The sequence below is a fragment of the Polyodon spathula genome, chromosome 8, assembly GCF_017654505.1.
Source record: "Polyodon spathula isolate WHYD16114869_AA chromosome 8, ASM1765450v1, whole genome shotgun sequence".
NCBI lineage: Eukaryota > Metazoa > Chordata > Actinopteri > Acipenseriformes > Polyodontidae > Polyodon > Polyodon spathula.
The window spans coordinates 18,190,946-18,211,118 of record NC_054541.1 but is presented as its reverse complement, the minus strand read 5'-3'; the positions used below and the strand labels follow the sequence as shown (position 1 = coordinate 18,211,118).

The 20,173-nt window shown below is 37.8% G+C and overlaps 1 protein-coding gene across 7 annotated transcripts in view; it reads left to right on the top strand.

Moving 5' to 3' along the window:
• Positions 1–20,173, top strand: part of LOC121319546 (protein bicaudal D homolog 1-like) — a 107,156-nt gene that overhangs the window by 20,466 nt on the left and 66,517 nt on the right. The gene's annotated exons all lie outside the window — the stretch shown is intronic.

Here is a 20,173-nt window from a genome sequence, read left to right as displayed (position 1 = left end):
CACAGTTCCCATAATTGTATTTCATTTACAAAGCAACAAAACAAAAAAAAAATACATATAGCAATGTATTTGGTTAGCAATGCAATAAATCAGTACTTTATTTGAAGTATAATTACTTTTACAAATGTATTTCAGTGTAGTGGTTTGCCCATGGAATTAGTGTTTAATTTTTGCTAACGTAAGGAAAGTAAATCACAGAAATGAATTGGGAAGAAAATGAAATATTCAAATGAGGTCTTTTAGCACATGAAAAATGCCAGGCCAGTCAAGATCAAGTTCTTTTATACATAATTTAGAGAGAGCCCTGAGAACTAACTTCTATTAATGGAACTCATGTCTCTTGGGAAGAAATGCAGACACAGTACAAATATCCTTTTTTATTAAATAACGCCATGCATTTTGTACCCCATGCACACCCATTCGCTATTTATTTCTCAAGTGTATAGTTTTGAAAGAAATCTATGTTTTAGCAAACATTCTTTTTTACATTTTGAAATATATCTGGTACTACACTAGGGATTAGAATTCCCTGGTTGCAGGGCTTGCTTTCTGATTGTCTTGCACATTCATGGTCATTTCAGCTGAAGAGTGAAATTATACCCATCCCTTTGGGGCCTTTCATATTAGTAACCAACCAGCTGCTTCCCCTAATTACTGACATTTTATGCAGCCAATGAGATGCTTGACCACAAGGACACTGCTGAGCTAAAATGAGCGAAAGAGATTTCCTGCATAGCAAGGCAAGCAAAACTACATGTGTATGTTTCCTTTGAAACTGCTGATTTAAGACTATATAGTGAATAGAAGTGCAAGCCAAGTAAGATTTATGAACGCTGGCTACAGCCACTTTAAGTAGAAGCTTGCTGGCATTTAATTGAGCCATGGCAACTCCTCCTTTTGTATAATGGTACAGCCCTGCTTAAAGCGCAGCTTGATATGAAATACCACAGTTCTCTGAAGGAATATATTTCACTTGCTGTTTTAGATGTACTTTGAATATCATGTTCTGTTTTGGTCATTGCATCCTTAAAAGTTTTAAAGCAGCACTGCCTCTAGAGAGGCTTCTGTTTCTGCCTGTTCCTTTTCACAATCAGGACTGCTATGTGACCAGAGTCAAAATTGCTTAAATATGTACAGTGCCTATAGAAAGTCTACACCCCCTTGAGCTTTTTTCACATGTTGTTGTGTCAGTGCCTCAGTTTCTTGCATTTAAATGAGGATTTTTTTCCACTTATCTACACACCGTACTTTACACTGTTATGGGGAAAAAAAGTTTTTGAGAAAAAAAATTATATATTAAAAATATAAAACTGAAAGATCGTAATGGGATAAGTCTCCACCCCTCTGTGTTAATACTTGGTGGAAGCACCTTTGGCAGCAATTACAGCTGTGAGTCTGTTGGGATAGGTCTCTACCAACTTTGCACACCTAGATTTGGCAGTATTTGACCATTCTTCTTTACAAAACTGTTCAAGCTCTGTCAAGTTCTTTGGGGAGTGTTGATGGACAGCAATCTTCAAGTCATGACACAAATTTTCAATTGGAGTTAGGTCGGGGTTCTGACTGGGCCACTCAGGGACATTTACCTTTTTGTTACTTAGCCACTCCAGCGTAGCTTTGGCTGTGTGCTTTGGGTCGTTGTCATGCAAGGTGAACATCCGTCCCAGTTTCAGCTTTCTGGCAGAGGGCAGCAGGTTTTCATCAAGGACTTCTCTGTACTTTGCTCCATTCATTTTCCCTTCTATCCCAGTCAGTCCCTGCCGATGAGAAACATCCCCATAACATGATGCTGCCACTACCATGCTTCACAGTAGGGATATTGTTCTTTGGGTGATGTGCTGTGTTGGGTTTGCGCCAAACATAACGCTTTGCATTTAGGCCATTTTAGTTTCTTCAGACCACAAAACTTTTTGCCACATGGCTACAGAATCTCCTGAATATTTTTTTGCATCCTTCAAACAGGATTCATGGTGGGCTTTCTTGAGTAATGGCTTCCTTCTTGCCACCCTACCATACAGGACAGATTTGTGGAGTGCTTGGGATAATGTTGTCACATGCAAACTTTGACCAGTCTTGGCCATAAAAGCCTGTAGTTCTTGCAAAGTTGCCATTAGCCTCTCTGATGAGTCTCCTCCTTGCTCGGTCATCCAGTTTGGAGGAACTGCCTGATCTAGGCAGGGTCATGGTGGTGCCCTACACCTTCCACATCTTAATAATCGTCTTGACTGTGCTCTAAGGAATATTCAAGGCCTTTGAGATTTTTTTATACCCATCCCCTGATCTGTGCCTTTCAACAACTTTGTCCCGAAGTTCTTTTGTAAGCACCTTGGTGCTCATGGTTGAGTCTTTGCTTTGAAATGTACTACCCAGCAGAAGGAAACTACAGGAACTGCTGAAGTTATCCTGAAATCATGTGAATCACCACAATTTAACACAGGTGGAGGCCACTTAACTTGGTGTGTGATTTTGAAGGTGATTGGTTACACCTGAGCTAATTTTGGGATTGCTATTACAAAGGGGGTGGACACTTATCCAACCAAGTTATAACCAAGTTATTTTTAATTAATTTTCTACAAATTGGATATTTCTAAAAATTCAATTCAGTTGAAATCCACCATCTATTAATGGGAGTAAATATAATCTAAGACTATTGATATGTAGATAATATATATATAATATATATTATATATATATTATATATAGTATATCTATATCTGTAATCTACATACTATATTCTATACAGACTATATTATTTCTCACAGCTATTTATCCAAAATATCGACTGTATCATGGAAAACAAGGCAGAAATGGAATTTCATACACGACCCCAATGAGTCAAAAGAGCAACACATTTGGGTCCATATTTTCAAAGTGTTTACACCAGTCTTTAATGAACTCCTATATTTTTGAAAGAGATAAAACACCAGAACACACTCATTTTAGAAAAGTAAAGGAAAACAACTAAGTTATACATTGAAAGTCCTCTTAAGCACTCTCAATGTGTTTGCCTTTTCATTTTGCCACATTAAAATGATGTGTTCTCCTTTCAACAAATAGGAAGTCTGTTTCAAAGCTTTTTTCAAAGTGTCTGCTCTAGTGCACTGATAGTGTAAGGATTATTATTTACTTTATTTAAAGAGTTGTATCAACACGTGGGGATGTGTAACGCTGTATTTAAGAACACCACCACTTGCTCATTAAATGTAGCCTTTTTCAATTTATACTACTTTTTCAAATACTTTAGAACCATAACAATATGAGTATTACATTACTGTGCTGTGTTCTTGTATTATTCACCAGATTGAGGGTGTAGTTAGCAAGTGTACACATTTATTAAAACCATTGAAAACTAATTTCAGACTTACGAGCAGGCTCCATTTCCAAGGTGTCTGTAACTCTGAAGTTCTGCTGTAATTCATTAGTGGGCTTTCCTTATAAAAACCAAGAAGTGTCTTTTCTTTCTCGACAGAAAGCAGCATTGCAATAGCGTGTTAATCACTCACTGGCCCACCACCAGCTCAGCTTAGGCCTTCGCTATTATCACATTAAGTTCATTCCTGGTCTTTTTCTTTGCCAAAACAAGTGCCTTGATGGATAACAATCATAGGGAGTGAAGGAGTACCACAGGGCTCTTGTCTTGCTAATAACTCTGATGGTAATTTGGGCTTCTCTAGAATTTTTCTGCGTAGGATTGAGCTCCTGACAAAACACTGCTGGCAGAGGAAGTTGATTAGTCCGGTAATGCTTAATTTCTAGTTTTGAGAAGTGGATTAATGCAGGAAGACATTCCTTTTTATATAACATTCAGTTCCTGTGACAAATCACTGTTGAATGGGGAAGAATAGTGAATGCTTTGTTTTGCTATTTTAAATAGGTGTATTTTGGTATACCAGTGCCTTTTGATACAGATCACAAGAAGATCACAATTAAAAGTAACAGAATTATTTTTTATGTACCGGATTCAGCGTAAAGTCATTAAAGCAAAAGCATGCATGTGTGTGGGGGCAGGGGGCATTGACTCAGGCAAGGGTGAAATTACAGGAATTATTAACAATACGCAGATAGATTACTTTTACAATTATGCATGTAAATGTAAAAAAAAAAAACCTCAAGAATTGCAGTTCATATTTATTGACTGGTGAAATACAGTTCAAAGTTGCTGCAGTATGTCCACTGCTTTGTCATTTCAAATATTTTCACAAAATAAACATTAAACTTTAAAGCTACAGTGTGCAGTGCAAAAGCACATTGTGAAAATACACAACTGTAGGTGAAAAACTCTAAAATAAGAGTCGCTACATTTAAAAAATATCTAAACACGTAAAATTTTCAGGTCACTAAAATAAATGACTTTATATAAACAATAATAAATTAACGTGGCAGTATAGTATTACAATGTTCAATACAAACTCTTACAAGCTGTTGTAGTGTCTAAAAATAAAATAAAAAAAAAATATGGATTGTAACAGAACAACGGGAAAGTGTAATCAATCAGACTGTGGAGTCTGTATCATCTGATCCAAAACCGCCAAACTCTTCATCATCTGAACCTTCATCACTGACGATGCAAGCTATCACCTGAATCATTAATGCACAGAGCAACTGCTTTAGGGCAGTTTTTCTATTTACATGAGCTGTGATATTTCACTTCAGGCATTATTTGCTCACGGTTATAAAAAAAACGGAAATTAATGTTGAAAATGTTACTTTCAGCAAAACAATGGAACAAAAGCACTTTGAACTAATTGTATATAAACGTTTTTTTTTAAATTAATATCAGTACTTTTTATATCTTTATTAGGCACAAAACATATGGAAGTGTTGTAGCATTACCAGAAATGAACACACATAACAGTTTTCAGCTTTCTACTTAACTGACATGAACAAGGAGCGCAGGTCTACCAGAAAGTAAGTTTGGAAAACAAAAATGTCTTTAATTTAGGACAGTTGCAGATATAGTGTTCGTTAAAACACGTGTTTCTTTCAAAACTACACATTTGAGAACTACAAAGTAAATGGAAGTGAATTACAGGTAAGAGGAACAGAGTTCTGTACACCATTAAGCTTCCAAAGAGGGGGGTTGTTTTTTTTATTTTAATAAAATGCCCTATAAAAGTTTCCAATAGTAAAAGCATAGAGAAAGTTTAATAAAGCAAAGTAAAATCATATTAAAGTCATGTTATAGCTAATAAAAAAAAAAAAAAAAAAACATGGTAAACTGGAAAATGCACAGTATATGAAAAAAAAAATCAAAGAGCACCTTGTTAGCAACTGCAAGACTTCCATTGTCATTTTATGTGTCTGTATCTCAACATAATTATTGTTGCAAAGCAAAAACCAGAAAGGAAGAAACACTGTAATAGAACTTGCATGCTTTTCTCATTAACGGCAAATGGTATTCGTAGACTAGTTCTGTGATCAGCTGTTTTATGAGTCATACATTGTCTGAAGTTACAGAGAATTTAATTCCTTAATATTTGGACTATAACTATAAAGCACAATTTTAGAATAATTTCTGTGTGTTATATACAGATTGCATGGTTTATGCATATAGCACATTATGTTGTTTTTGACAGAGTATCCCTTATAAAAGTTTCCCACAGTAAAACCTAGCAAAGTGTAATAAAGCATAGTTAAAGTATGGTAAAGTTTCCCACAGTAAAACATAGCAAAATGTAATAAAACATGGTAAAACATAGGTAAGCATTGTAAAGCTGAGAGGTACTTTGACATTAGGCCAAGCCATACAAGCAACCTGAGATGTACAGTCCTTATTAGAGTCTTGCATACGGGGGAAGTGCTCCTCTAATTGTGATGCAGCTTGCTAAGGGCATTCATTCATTAGCACAGTATATTGATAGTACTGCAATCTTGGGGTATCGTCTGTCTGTCTGCATGTCATATTTAATTTTCATACGTCTCGAGAACAGCTTGTCTGATAAAAATTACTTTAGTTATTGAGTTAGTTCAAGTTAGCATAACACAGATGCAAGTATGACAATTTATACTGTATGACTGTTTATTTTTCAAAATATTAGGCAGTGTTAATCTCAGAAAAGCAAATTGTAAAACAGTGCACAGCAGTCTAATAATACAATATTAGTACATTTTTTGGGGGGAGGACCGTTTTAAGTGTTCAGATTGCTTGTATTGATAATGGTGATCACATTACATTTTAAAATGAGGCAGTCGTTAGTTTAGACTTGACCGCATTCACTGTTAAATAACACCTAGTCGTCGACAGCATTTTGCTGTGGTACAGATTTGATTAGAAACGTTGATGTTCAGAAACCGATAAATGCTAATGAGGTATTCATTAACCTTTATCTCAATTAGTTTAAAACATTCCTTCATGTCCGATTGTCCGTGGAGCTCAACGACACATGCAAGTTGTCACTTATGAATAGCAATGGTCGAAATCCAATTGCATACTCCTGTTTTCCCCTTACGACATCCGTTAACCCTTTATGAATAGACCCCTCTGTGTCTGTACAATATGTAATATCCAGAGAACCGGTAATCCAAAAGTGATGAAACTTGGAATGGGAGTGTCAGTATCTGGAGTATACTGAGGCTTCTGTCCATCTGTCAAATGTACATATTTTACATGTGTATGGTGGCTATACAGTGAGTTCAAAAGTTTGTAGACAACAAACAATTTGCAGCAGTACTAGGGGTGTAGATTGTGTTGCGCATTTCTTCTCACTCAGACCCCTTACTAAATACCCTGGTAGCTCTGAATAAATAAATAAACAGGGAACGGTGATTTTATTGCCAGACGACTTTACTCAGACTACTTTTTCAGTAAATATCTTGGTATCCTTGAATAGAAAATTGATATTTTAATAAGCAGTCTATCCCACAAGTGCTGTGGTCCCCAATTATGAATCACTTACTACCAATGTGGAATAACTGGGTATGACATTTTCTCTTCATTTTACCTTCAAAATTAGGTTTCAGACTAAAGACACTATATTAAATATTGTATCCAGTGCTCCAGATAAGCTGCATACTGGGTGTTTTACACATTGAAAAAATATGAATTATGAATGATATTAAAATTGAATGCGTAAAGCATACGCATAGCAATTTGTCTGAGTTTGAATAATATAAAGCTTCTTGCACTTGTTAGTTCCTGCTGGTACCATTCTACTTCTGAGGTACCATTCTACATCTTGTTCATCAAAATATTGATCATATTTTTAAAGAGAAGATGATTATCTCTTTATAGGTACCGGGGTGTTTAGTAAGTAAACACTTACTCCTCAACCCTAGTCTTGCTGCAAATCATTTGTTGCTTTCAAACTTTTGAACACTACTGTAGGTCATTGTGATCTTTATGTTGACACATTTGGTTCAGTCTAGGGTGCTTATTGTTTAATCGTACATTTCTTTGGAGATGTAACATATGTCCTGTAACATGGAAAAGTTTATAGAAAGCAGCAGAGGAAGCTTAAACAGTCCAGATAACATGTGGGTCACGTACACTAGAGGCTGATAATGGTTACAGTCTAGTGCTCTGTTCAAGTCTTCTTATTAAGAGTAGGACACACACGTCAGACCTGTGTTATTAATGCTGTATTCATAGCAATCCAGTACGTCTTAGTTGAGTCGAGACCAAGTGTCTTGCTCTTGTTTGAAGAGGGATATATTTTGTTTTGCACTTTGGCTAATCTTGGTTCCTGGTCAACTTCCTGTCATGTCATCCACATTTGGAATTTTTTTGAATCAATGCAAACATTTTAAACAGGACAATAATATTACAATAAAGCTTCTGTTGCTACTGTGTGTGTGTATATATATATATATATATATATATATATATATATATATATATATATATATATATATATATATATATATATATATATATATATAAAAAACATAATAAAATAATTTGTTACCACAGAATCATCTTGCTATACAAGTTACTGTTTATTTTCTACAGTTTTGATTGCAGTAATTCCAGAATATTGAGTAGTTCAGTAGACACTCATATTTGTTTGCATAGAGACCCTAATTAGCACTAATCTTGGACTACCTTTCTTAAGATTGGTGGCAATCGGTGTCTGTCAACGTTATTTAAATATTGTGAGATCAACACCCAGTGAAATCATATGATTGCCATTCACTTAATTCACAATCATGTTTTCTACACATGATGATCATGTATTGTTCAGTTAGTGAGCATTGGGTAAAAATGAAGAACTGGTAAATGGGAAAAGTTGGGTAGAATATATTGCATTTTGGAGAGAGAGAGATGAGAGAGAGAGGAGAGAGAGAGAGACATAGAGAGAGGAGAGAGAGAGAGAGAGAGAGAGAGAGAGAGAGAGAGAGAGAGAGAGAGAGAGAGAGAGAGAGAGAGAGAGAGAGAGAGAGAGAGAGAGAGAGAGAGAGAGAGAGAGAGAGAGAGAGAGAGAGAGAGAGAGAGAGAGAGAGAGAGAGAGAGAGAGAGAGAGGGGAGAGAGAGAGAGAGAGCATTGTGCTCCTATTTTAATCATCCAAAAGTACTAACTGCCATTGGCTGTGTTCTCTTTTGTTGCTTGTTTGTTTTTCTTCTTAAATTATTTCCATCTAGCGAAATAAGTGAACTGTAAGTCAACTTCAAAGTATACTATCTAGCTGCTCTTTTGGCTTTCCAGGATCCCTGACGTTGTGCACCGTTCCAGTTGTGTTGCTTGGTTTGTCTTTCCAGTAAGTGACGTTTGAAACACTAGCAATTTGAAATCTTCGAAAACAAAAGCATCTGCAGATGATGATTCCGCATGTAAGCAAGCTCACAGAAATGAAACATGACTCAAGCCTCAGATCACTGTGCTGCTGATGTAATCAACACCAGTACAAACTTTACCCTGCTGTTGAATCATACCAGCAGATCCTTCCCGGGTACAGTTCTTAGACATGTTACTGACTCTGCTTTCCCACTGTTCAAAGGGAGAGGAGCATCCTTGACATTGTTTTCATACAGCACATTTGTCTTGACATTGAACCACATTGTATAACGTTTGCTTAAACTCTTGTAAAAGTCTCCCACAGTAAAAGCACAACAAAGTAATAAAGCATTGTGAAACCATGGTGAAACATAGGTAAGCACTGTAAAGAATTATGAGGTAAAGCATATTAATAAACATGGCTAACCAGGGTAAACTATGGTAAATGTATAGTATAACCATGGGAAAACTGCAAAAGTACTCTGTAAACTTTTATAAGGGGAAAGATGTCATTCAAAAGGTACAATGACTTATTGTTGTTCCTCTGTGAATTAGTAACATATCAAAACAATTTGCCTATTTGAATACAGCTTTTAAAGTAATTGTGCCTAACAAAATAATTCAATAAATCCTATCTGTTTTACGGTTTTGTTAGCTTCTGTAGAAAGGTCTTTCCTGGGTCATTTCACTTCTGCGTCAAAGCATGTTACTGGCTTAAAGCATGTGAGTCAGTAGAGGAAGCAGCTGATTGGTCAATGTCAGGAAGGAAGACATTGAAGGGGTGGGAACAATTTCAGACACAAACTAAAAGCTTGGCTTGCAAACATAAATTTATTTATAGGTTTAGTACCAAGAATCTTTTTTCTTTTTTAATATATAAAGTGTTTTTTTTTATTATTATTTTGTTTTTTAAACTACTTTTTAGACCTATATAACCAATGGAAGCACACAACAGATTTATGGAAAGTATACAAAGGGTTCTTCATTTTCAGTGTTTCATTTTGAGAACTCTGGACTGTGGCCTTAACATTTGAATAAAAAAGGCTTTTCTTGCTGAGTGCTTTCAAAACCACCATGTATTTTATTGCAGCTGCTCCCTCGACACCGATACCACCAATTCTTGAACAATGTTCAAAGAGGTTTGAACAAGGCAGAGAGTGTTGTAGGTTAGCTGTGAAGACCGCAAGATACGGTTGCTGTTAGGCCCCTTGCCAGACAGTTTGACGTCTCATTCAGGGCCTGTTAAACCTTTCACACTGCTCACAGATTGTACCTCCTTGGGGCTTGTTGCTGACAAACCAGCATCATATCAATACTGGAGGCAGTGAACAGGCACAGCGTGAGGTTTGAACAAATAGCTCGGTTCACTTCAGGTGCCTAAAACTGCCCTCCCTCTGTCCGCTTTAAACCAAGAAGACTCAAGTCTGTTCTTGGCATCATACTTGACGATTGACGATTGTCTTTGAAATCACATCACACCTTTGTTTCGTTCCACCCTGTCATTTTGAAGACCCATTTTGAAATGTGACAGTGTGATTTATCGTTTTATTCTCCAAACTGAAAGTGCATTTTTTCTTACACTGTCAGTGGGAAGCAATTGACAATAACCTGCACTGAGTCTAAAACACATGTTGTAGCTGTGGTGTAGGTGTACCTCCTTGAAGGATTACATTATGTTTAAATGACTATTAATTGGAAGTTTTATGATCACTTTTTTGAGACTAAAGAGTTTAGGGAATGGTGTTTTTCTTCTTTAAGCTGCTGTATCCCAAAATGTTCAATATTATGTAGGGATTCTGACCCTCGATACAAAAACAAAAAAACCCAAAAATCGGTGTGTAGCAATAAACACCGGAAAACACCAGAAAAACACTGGAAATGAATACTCAATTCACTTTGACTTCACCCCTTTCCCATAAAAAAAACCTACTGGATTTAAAGCTGTGTGACATTTAGTGAGAATTTAAACAGAATTGCAAATTGTGGTGAAATGGGGAAAAAAAAGTCCCTAGACACGCAAAAAACCCAGAAGAATGTGCCTGTGATCATAAAGGATTTTGTTGTTGAAGACAGTAAAGGAAAGAAGGTACAACTAAGTGTGCAAGTACTGTCCAGTTACTAGTATTGTGACAAAAAAAAAAACAGCCAAGCATTTTGGAAAGTTACCGAAAACAATAATTTCATACGGTATATAAAGTGAAAGCCCCGAAAAAAACAATTTACAGAAAACTCAAATAGCAAAAAATGTACAGAAAAATTAATCGAATTAAAACCCAATTACAGAAGCCTAAATTGTATAGTACAATCGTCTCACCACTGCCAAATAGCATGCACCTTATTTCACTTACAGCAGTAGGGGGTGTGTCAAAGTGGTTTATTGTAGACAGGTGCATGCAATGCGTGAAAGAAGCAGACAGTGAATTATAATCCAGTTTAGAAATGTTTTATTATATTTCCAGTTCTGTTGACCAAACAATAATTCCAGGCAATACACAGCAATGTGTATTGCACTGTTGAATAACAATGGGTTGCAGTCCCAAATAATAAACACAGTTAGTACATCCACAATATACAAACATGGTCACCAGTCCTGGGTGCGTGCAGTAGTGCTCATGATGGGTTATACAATTTATATTTGTGACAAAGGTGCAGTGTTGTCCGGTTTCGTGCCGGCCCCTTGCGACAGCTCCAGAACTGTGTTAACTGTCTGGTAACGTACAACGTATGAGACAATTACAAACAAACAAAAACTCACGATTTCTGGCAACAATACACTTTTACTGTCCTTCTGGCTTTTACTCACTACAAACCAAAATGCGAAGGAACAGATTACATGACCCGCATGACCCCTTGGTAAACTAATACAGCTGCCTTTACAATCTGTGGCTGCTACATAGTTTCCCTTCCAGGTCAATACGTTCTTTTTCCAGACTGACTGATTTCCTGACCCAGGGAAAGAACTGTCAAGCCAGCCCGTCCAAAGAACTATGTCCTCACTTAGTACCCTCACAGATCAGGAGGGAGGTTTACAGCTAAGCTTCATTGTATTTCTGTCACAGGGGGCTATCCAACTACAGTATCTGTTATAAATCAGGAAGCAAAACAGAAATTAAAGGCTTTTGTTGTTGTAAAGCTACTGAAGCATAAATCTATTAATGTTTGTTTCAGTCAAAAGTATTTTTTAAACTTTCACTGATGATTAGGCTGTATAATACACTGGCGAGACCACACTGTTTTCAATTCTGGTCACCTCAGCACCAAAGGGACATTGTGGCCCTGGAAAGTCCAAAGAAGAGGAGCGTGATTAATCCCAGAGTTTAATCACTGAGCTTCAAAGATAGGCTGAAAGAAATTTATATATTCAGGTTGGAACAAAAAAGAATTAGGGGAGACATGATTGAAGTCTTTAAAATCTTAAAAGGAGTTGACAAAGTTAACTCCAAACCAGTACTTTAAGTGGAGTACAGAAACCAGCACCAGAAGATACGGTTGGAAAATAAGTGGAGTAGTGAGGGTATGGAATGGGCTACTTCATCATGTTGTTGAGGCAGAATCACTTGGATCTGTTACGACCCAACTTGACTTAAAGTCCTGAGATCAATCAGCTACTAGGAACCGGTCAAGCCTAGATGAACCTGAGAATAAGTGTCTTGAGGCCTGAGATGGCTCCCCACAGGAACATCATTCATGTATCTTTTATAAGCATAAATTCTATTTCTGATGATAATTGTGTTTGTATGAATAGGCTGTGTTTTTGTGTGTCAAAATACAGGTAACATGTTTTCTTTTTTTTTTTTATTGAATTCAGGGTTGAAATCTCAGTGTTTACAGTAAATAGGTTTAACATGAAACTTTTTATAGCAACATACTTTGTCCTATATCAATAGCAGTATGCCATAGAGCTCAGTTGTTGTACACGCTTAACCTTGTAAGAATAAAGGTAATCAGACTGCATCTAACATGCAAAGCTCCTATACAGCAAGCAGATATGCTTTGTCTCTAAATGCTTTATCACCAACACTTCCATGAACTATTTTATAACGATGCTTTTAGAAAACAGTCCATCATCCTTCTTAAAACCTTACCCTTGTTGGGAGACCAAGGTCACACATCTGATGTATTGACTGCTTTTAAATGTCATTGAAGTCAAGGGTAGCGTAGGATATGCCAAGGGGAAGCGGTTTGTCAGGAGATGCAGGGTCTACTAGACCTGTACTAGACAGGTGAGGTGAAAGGATTCTTACCCCAGCTGTGAGAGTCCTTCAGTTAACAAATACCACCCGCTTAATCCCTACAAGTTGAAATTCTAACAACAAGTGAAGCGTGGTGACCCACTGAGTTCATTAAGGTTCTCCCATCAATCTATGAATCCCTACTGCAGCTAGCAGGGGACTAGGATTCATGAACCCGCTGAACAGTGAGTCTTCAGCGTGTCCTCAACTAAGGGATTGAAGCAGTACTGGAGTGGTATGTCTTGATTTAAAAAAGCCAAGAGGTGAAAAGCAGACTGAAAAAAAAATAAAGTTAAAACATATATTAAGATAATCATGATTATTAAAAATCCGTTACTGTCCAAACCTAGAATTCAACAGGATCTACTGTATAAAAAGGAATCAGTAGATGATTCACAAATAATATTGTGTGCATATGTTTCTGTTTGTGGCTAAGAGTATAGTTTTATCCTCATTGCTATAGCTGGATTTCTGCTACGTTGCTAAAATAATGAAATCTCATTCATCATTTTATTTTGATCCCTTCAGCTAATTTTTTCCCCTTAATTTTTAGGATGCAATTTAAAGGTATGCGTACCAGATCAGTGGAGCCTGTGTTTGCAAGGAAACTCATATGGGGAGACTGCAGAGGATTTTGATATCTGAAAGAAGTGAATCAGTAACTGCTGATAGACTGGGTCTTCAACACGGAGGAGCAGACTGAATCAATAAGTACAGCAGCCACATTAGTTGTCTGTTCTTATGTCAACACTCAGTCAAATTATCTAGAGTACTTGTGGGTTTTACATTGAGTTTTGAATGGAGGTATCCTGCTTTGACTTGAAATTGGATTGAATATCAGGATAAAAGAGGCACATAAAGCACTGTTGTAGTTCTTGATTGAATCAACCCCTCAGTGTAGATCCATGTGGGCAATCTACATTGCCACTTTTCCTCTTGGGCCAATAAAAAGAAAAAAAGAAACTGTCAATGCTGTAAACATAGGACACATTAGGACAAAGTATTGTTAAAGAAACATTAAAACACAGCACGGTCACTTCCAGAGTGAAAACCAGGACCAGAGATGCATTCTAACAACACTTCTGTTTTTAGCCCTACTCACTTCTGGCAACATATAACACAATTCAGAGCACAAGTAGTGGTTTCTCTTTATGTGACCAATTTTTCTTGATTATATAAAATAATAGATTTACTCTCATGGTCTTTGATCTCATCAGAATCCCTTGATGGAACACAGCTTTGTTGTATTTATAATATATATATATATATATATATATATATATATATATATATATATATATATATATATATATATATATATATATATATATATATATATATATGCTTGCTTTTTCAGCAGGGACTGGGAATCTTGTCAGGGTAGAGGGCAAAATGGATAGAGCTAAATACAGGCAAATCCTTGAAGAAAACCTGCTTCAGTCTGCAAAAGACCCAAGACTGGGACAGAGATTCACCTTTCAACAGGACAATGACCCCAAGCACACAGCCAAAGCGACACTGGAATGCATTCTTTTATGGGTCTTTCGGCACCAATGTTGTACTGGACTGTCAGTTGACTAACTGTAGCCTGTCTGTTGCTCTGCACAATTCGTGTCAACCTCCTTTGGCCTCTTTCATCAATGAGCCATTTTAGGCCACTGGCCTGCCATTGGCTGGATGTCCTTTGGGTGGTGGACCGTCCTTGATGCACAAAGGAAACTGTTGAGTCTGAAAAACCCAGCAGCGTTGCAGTTCTTGACACACTCAAATCGGCGCGCCTGGCACCTACTACCATACCCCGTTCAACAGCACATAAATCTTTTGTCTTTCCCATTTACCCTCTGAATGGCACAAATACACAATCCATGTCTCAATTGTGTCAAGGCTTAAAAATCCTTCTTTAACCTGTCTCCCCTTCATCTACACTGATTGAAGTGGATTTAACAGGTTACATCAATAAGGGATCATAGCTTTCACCTGGATTCACCTCATCAGTCTATTTCATGGAAAGAGCAGGTGTTCCTAATGTTTTGTACACTCAGTGTATATATACATAGATATACAGGGTGATTAGAAAGTAAGTTTACCACATCGATAATATCAGTGATATGATGTGTTGTGGTAAACTTACTTTCTAATCACACTGTGTATATACTGAGGGTATGGTCACAATAGGAATAACCCCTTTTTTGTTTGTTAAAAAAGTGCTGGTAGCCACATTGATGGTGGCTGCTACTGTGCAATGCACTACGCTGCTGTAAGTATTCCAGACATAGCTTTGATAAGATTATATGTCCGCAGCAGGGCTCAACAGCTTGGCTCTCCCCTCCACTCTCTGCCAGATCATGCCAAGTGCAATATTGAAACTTGTAAGTACTGAGAGACACAGACTTCATGCCGCTTTCACTGAGGAAAGGCCTACCGGCTGGGTCTGGATTGACAGACTGGGAAGGGATCCAGGGGCACACTGTTCATAAAGGAGTGAATGTGACAGGAATGATTCTACAAGGTCTTCCTCCAAGCAGATAGGAATGCTTCACTATCAGACCTTTCCTGTTTCTTAATACCACTGACTTAAAACATGATTATTGTCAGGGACCTTTTTTCACTGCAAACTACATTTGAACAATGTACACATTTGCAGACCTATTACATACTTGTTTTTTTTAATTTTTTTAATTCATTTTCTGTCACAGCAAGGACTGCTCACACAGCCACAAATCACACTACTGTATAAGTGCTGGTCACAATGTATTTTCTCTTTTTCCTACCCATGTTTTAATGCTTTTGAATTTACTGCACCTCAGTTCAGCCACTATTAATAGTATGTAGGCCGATCAGTCTTATGTATCTTTCTTTGTGACACAATTATCCTTGCCTGACCAGTTGCTGTCTGTAGTGCAGATGCTCCCACTGGTTATGAACCCACTATCAGTCTTTATAGTAGATACAATCGACGTGGTCACACATTGCGGAAATGTAATGACACACTATAGACACAAAACAATATAAGGAATAAACAAGTAGCTGCTCTACCAAGGCAACACATTTTGATATTACAGTTTACCGTTCTTCTATCAGTGTTGGACAGATGCTGTTATAAGCCCATCACAGGTACAGGAGCCAACTCAGTTTGAAGAAGGTGCTTGTAGTTATGAAACCGATATGTGCTGTTTACACGGAACCATTGCACACAAATAGCATCAAATCCAATTGTTTTATCTATTGTACATCTGCATAGCTATGGCTACACTTCTGGCAGCATAACTGCATGGGTGAGGTATGTACTTGGCTGTTGCTGCTCAGTAAACGAATGGCTAGCTGTGCCCTGCTTGACTGAAAAAGCCTTGAGTGTTGTATAATGTAGCATGATACTGTATATGTGATGGCCAACTTTATTTATATCCCATCAATACAGTCATATTTATTCATCATTCAGGCTATCACCATGCACAGCCTCCTAACAGGATTTATATCATGGCTTGTTGGAGATATACTGCACATGTTAAATCCATTTCCAATTCATAGTGCATTAGGATTTGAATTACTTAGATGGGGTTTTAAGTGCCTGTAATGCTTTAAAATCCAATTTACAGTTTTACATCTATAAGTCTTCTGACCATTTTGAGTGAACGTTCACATATCACTATGATTACTTCGCATAACATTAGTATTGTGAATACATTTGCAGAACTCTTCATATATCATAGACAGTTTCAGATGCTGATTTCAAATTTTCAGTGATATCTAAACAACTAATCTACTTGGACAAAACCTAAAAGTACCCTTCATGTTTACCTGACATATTGTGGTCATGTGACCTTTTGGTTCATGGATGATAATGACCAAGTACTTTGAGATATTGGCTTCACATTTTGATACACAGCGGTTTTTCTATGATTTCCCCAGTCATCTTTGGCCACATTTGTTTTTCCCTTGTGCCATATCTGAGAAACGCTGATCGCTTTAATATACTTTTTCTACCCCTCATGTTTACTTTGCAGTACAGCTTGTGCTGTTCAGTTGGAAATACCCATCCCATTTCACATTACAACAGTCTATGCCCCGGTATGATCATTTCATCCGCTGCACCAGCGTTTGCTTCAGTGCTGCTAATACTGCCTACAAACAAATTCAAATTTCCAGAGATGGTCAGGGAAGAGTGTTTTATTATCTTATTGAAACCTTTCCCAGATTGATGATACTGAGGCTGTCAGTTTGCGGGCTGCCATAACAGTTAATTTAATAGCACAAGTTAAAAATAACCTACAGAGTCTGTCATTGTCTGTCACAGATAAGTGACAGTGCTGTTTTTCCAGCTCTAGCACAGAATCCAAGGACACTTATTACATCCTTGTGTTATTATGCTTGTAATAAACAAACGCTTTCTTCCAGTTAGTTAAAAAAATTCTGAAGGCTGTGGCATTTGTGAAAGTTAATGGCCCATATTTAAAAGTATAAAAGTAGCAAGACACTATGATTTAACTGCTTCTTCCTTCAACTAAGGACCAGATTTTGAAAGGATTTTACTCTAAATATCATTATTAACACAAATTACAACTCTAAAGTACTTGCAAGCCCCTAAGTGAAACATTTATCTCCTGGTTTTGGTAGCTATTGAGTTTTTCCTTAAAGAAAAATTGTTCTGCTATAGATATGTGAGTAAAGAGCTGTTTCTTGCTATCTTGATATTGTTACAATTGCTTATTGGTGCTTGTTACACAACTGTTTTAATGACAGTTTTGTTATGGACCGGTTCAATAAGGGACAATTATGCACGAAATGTGTCTGTCTGTTATACTCCACAACCTGAACCTGATAACTGCCTTGTAACAGGGGGTCTTAGCACCTGCTACTTTTGTTGTGGTTGTCCGCTGAATGATGAGAGAGAGACAGGGATGCAGTTGAAAACGCCACTCAGTCATCCAGGTTTTATGATACCAGCAATGATAGCCCTACTGTAGGAGGACATACACAGACAGAGTGTAATCAAAATAATAACTCCAAAATAAAACACAGTGAGAAAACAGCTAAAAACAAAAGTTTGCCAAACACTGGCCTAGCGTTGCTCCCACTAAAAGGGAGGTCCCGCTCCGGAACCTACTCTGTTTCACGCTAAAATAAACTGTTGTGGGATCAAAATCCCCTAAATTAATCCCTACACAATTCACTCACCCCAGCTCTCCACACAGTAGTGAGGCTGCACACTTGCTAAAACTAGAGCAAACAAACTGGCTTTCCAGCTCCTTTTTTATACCATGTGTCTGGGCTTAACTGATCATCAGTTAGTCAAGTAAGCCCCAGCCACATTCTGCACATGGGTTTGGCAGAGTTAGAGTTAACCCCATCCCTGTCAAACTTAAATTAAAAACTTTTCAACTTTATTTACAACTGCAAAAACCTGCTATATCTAGAACACACTGGAATTCAATATTTTATTTAAACTATACATATAAACAATGCATTATTTACACATGCAGGACTTTTGCCCTGCCATGTGCCTTGATTCTCTAGCAAACTTCATCAAACTTTTATCATAGTCACCTAGGATATGGGTGTTTCAGTTTGCATTAGACTCAAATCTGACTAACACTTGATTTTATACAAAATATACTGTTTGATTTATTATGTAATTATGAGGACTCTCTATATGTGAATGCATTTATTTAATTAAATAAAGTATACAGTTTATGAAACAGCTGTTTTGAAGATGGTTTATTAGTTTTTTTGTACTCGTTTTGCAAAGCTGTTAAACAGTTATTTAACAGTCCTCTAAAAACATTCCTTCAAGTCCTTACATTTCTTTGAATTTAGGACTAATTACGTTGATACAAACAGTGAATAAGGGCTCAGTTTTCCTGGCAGCACGTTAATTTATCATTTTACAGAATCTTGCTATGTTGCTCTGTGCAGAGCAGTTCTGACAAATGCGCTCTTGCCATTGCTTTTATGCGATTGGTCTGCTGTTTTCAGATTTCAAATTACCCTTGACGCAGTGTGCTAATGATATAAACTAGACCACAAATGTGTTTTTTAAAGCTGCTGTTGTGTCAGTTGTTGCCTGTGTGTGTGTGTTTTCAGCACATTAGAATCATTAAAAGATGTGCCAGACGGCATAGAAAAATCTCTAGCTTGTCTTGCCAGGGCCCTGAAAGGTCGGGTTCTTATTTACTGTAACCATACTCTTGGATTGATCTAAAAAATGTATCTAATCCTGCAGTGTCAGGCCATTGTTCACTTCTAAGTAAGTCTGGACAATAACTGCCTATTGAAAAGGATGGGGCAGGCAATCAAGAAGTAGGCAAATAAGTCCCCAGTTCCCTTTCAATTCGAATGATAACCATTACCTAATGGGAAGAGCCTCTGACCGTCAATCAAGGAGCATATGTAAAAAAGCTGCCCTATTAGGGCCCTGCTTTGAGGGGGAAGTCCCTCCCACCTCCTGTTGAAGAGGGACGTCCTCACAGTAGCATATTGCCATTTTCTCTCTCACTTCACTGAGACAGGTCAGATTGCGTTTGCTTTCTTGAACTGAAATTGGCTGGTTTGTTGGCTTTTACCCACAAATTTATAGCTGGTTTCGACCCCTCTTCTCAGATTGCTTTTTTCACTGCACGAGGCCTCATTTAGTTGCTATACCGTGTGAGGAGCTGTTGTGGTGCTGTAAGGAGACTGAGGGCTTGCAGTGGCGTCCTCTGTGCCGATTTAATCGATCACAGCGACCAGAAAAAAAAAAAAAAACAGCTTGGGCCTAGCTCCCCTCTCAAGCCTCTGGGTTTCCTAGCGCGGCTGCGCTTGCCCTCGGCGACCACGGCGACTGAATCGGCTGCATACCCTGCATCAACCACGGTTTGTCCCACCAACTGCGAGGTTGACAAAAACAGCGTCTACCCGGCCCCGATTGACTTGGCACCGGTGTAAACATCTTCGGCGCCACCTACAGCCCGGCACCGATCATGCCTACCATCTGCACCTCGGATCATCCCTTGGATCCCCTCACAGAAGCTGTTGAATGGAGCCGTCTATTCAGACAAGGTTTGCCAGGTGCAGTAGTAGAGACACTACAGTCTGCTAGGGCGCCGAGCACTAAAGCCCAGTACTTATGTAAATGGAAAGTTTTCCAAGACTGGTGCCTTGCCGAAGGTCACGATCCTGTGACTTGCCCGATTTTTTACAACACTTGCTTTTCGCAGGAAAATCAGCTTCGACTTTGAAGGTATACCTGGCAGC